The following is a 2,643-nucleotide window of genomic DNA, read 5'->3' as shown; positions in this document are numbered from 1 at the left end:
TAAGTGTTTACTTGTACACACTCAAAATTAAAGGACGTAAATTCTAACTGGCGCAGTTGAAGGACGTAAATACCAATTGATGCCAAATTAAAATACACGGTTATATATTATATATTATGCCTAACAAAAGGGAAGACAATTCTAAAGTGATCATTTTGGGAGATTCTTATTAGGGAAGACAATTCTAAAATGATATCAAAATGTCTAGTAATTTTAGGGCATATCAAGACCAAACACCACAATTTTTCCACCTAAAATGACCATAACGTCGATCACCAACATCGGACCTAGAATTTTTGTTGAGGGGGTTCAACATCTATAATATATACATAAAAATCATTTTAATCATGTATTAATAATAATATAATTTTTCACCGAATGAGGTTAGGATGAACCTCCTAGTAAAAGGCTGGCTCCGCCCTGTGGCATTGATTGGATTATTCACAAATTTTGTTGTATCGTCATGAGTTTTATAGTTACAAATAAATAAGAAAAAAGAGTACAATTTATAATTATGGCATGAAAGTCATGAGAGTCAGTATGCATGCACTCATTCTATATGAGGAAACCAATTTAAAAGTGAGAAGATCTTTGAAAGGAAAAAAGTAAATTTCATTTCAAGGAAATTCATAATAAGAAGATGACATCAAATATCAAAATAAGATTTACATATACTAGCTGGACATTTTTCTTTCACTATTGCATAACCTAAAAAAAATTCTTTGACCCACTAATCAAAATTCAAGATAAAAGCAAAGTTCACAAAAGAAAAATAGAGAGAAAATAGTCTATTATCCCCAACTTTTAGTCGAAATTTTAACTATATACTCAATCTTTAAAGGAGACCATTATTCCCTAAACTTTTTTTTACCGAATTTATTACCCCCTAGTTGCTGACGTGTCAATGGATGTGACTACACTATCCATGGGCGCGTCAGTTGACTCTTTTCACTTTAACTTTTTTATTTTTTAATTGCCATGTCATTATTTTTAATAATATAATAAATATTACATTATATTATATATTATTCAATTCTCTCTTCTCTTTCTAATTAAGAATTTCTAATTTCTCCACTTTATTAAAGTGTGTGTCCCAACAATCTAAACTCATCTTCTTCAATGAGACTTTTTAGCCAGTATAAAGCAAGTGTAAAACATTTAACCTTCCCGTTTTATTTCTACTTATTCAAGATCATAAAAAATTTTAAAAATCGATATTGTCCATTATTTCCGACTTCAAGGTCATCGTAAATTTTAAAATGGGTATTGTTCATTATTTTCGACTTCAAGGTCGTCGAAGATTTTAAAATTCTCTACTATTTCTAACTTTAAAGCCATCGAAAATTTTAAATTCGGTATTATTCATTGTTCTCGGCTTCAAGGTCGTTGAAAATCTTGAATTTGATATTGTTCGTTGTTACTGGATTTAAGACCGTCGAAAATTTAATAATTACTATGGTCATTATTTCCCACTTCAAGGTTGTCAAAAATTTTCAAATTCAATGTTGTTTATTATTTTTGACTTCAAGATCATTGGAAATTTCAATTTCGGTATTGTTCATTATTTTCCACCATCCCGCCGCCGTTGCCACTACCGGATTCACCATGAAATTTCAAAATTCCTCCTTAACTCTTGAATTATGATTCTTCAATTTGTATATAAAATTATGGCATTTTGAAAATCAAATTCTTTGTTAAAATTCAAAAATGACAATAAATTTCTCCACCATCTCCCTCGTCGTTCCTACCACCTACGACAATTGTAGTGTCGATAAATGGTGGTTTCTCCACCAAATCTTACTGGTTCCATTTCAAGATCAAGAATATTCCAACCCCTTTTAAGATCTACTGCTAATATACCTAACTAGTCTAATGATTAAAGAATACAACACCTTCAGAATCTCAAAACAAGAAAAAGACTCAACCTTTTCAAGAATCCAAAATCTGCATAAAGGGTGTCACCAAAACTAATTGTCTTTTTCAAACTAAAGCTTTTTCAAGAATCCAAAATCTGCATAAAGGGTGTCACCAAAACTTATTATTTTTTTCAAACTAAAGCTTTTTCAAGAATCCAAAGATAGTAAAAGGTAATCTTGAAACTTTCCTTTTCTACCCAATTTTGGATCAAATGGGAACAAAAATTGAAAAAGAAACTTGTGTTATGTAAAACAAAAGACACGAACTTATAACAACAATAAGATGATTGCTTGAAAAGCCACAACCAAAAGTTATATTAGAACAAAAAGAGTTAATACATAAAAATGATCCTAAATTTGACACCAAATTATAACTTTGACCTTAAACTTTGACAGTGCACAAATATGACCTTTAACTATTCAAAACTGCACAAATATGACCTCTAATCCTACGCGGAAAAACGTGTTTTCAACACGCAAAATTGAGCAAGTCCAGCTTAAAATCTAAGGGCATAATACATAAATATAACCTTAAACTTTGACAGTGCACAAATATGACATTTAACTATTCAAAACTGCACAAATATGACCTTTAAATGACTCTTCACTATTATTTTTTCATTATTTTTGGCTCAAAGATGAAAATGACATCTAATTTCTTTTGTCATTGCGGAAAAAGAGCAATATTGGAGATTTATTAATTAGGCGGGTCAGCCTCATATGAAAA

This window comes from Capsicum annuum, chromosome 11 (assembly GCF_002878395.1).
Source record: "Capsicum annuum cultivar UCD-10X-F1 chromosome 11, UCD10Xv1.1, whole genome shotgun sequence".
Classification (NCBI taxonomy): Eukaryota; Viridiplantae; Streptophyta; class Magnoliopsida; order Solanales; family Solanaceae; genus Capsicum; species Capsicum annuum.
The sequence above is the reverse complement of the archived record's forward strand: the minus strand, read 5'-3'. Positions refer to the sequence as shown.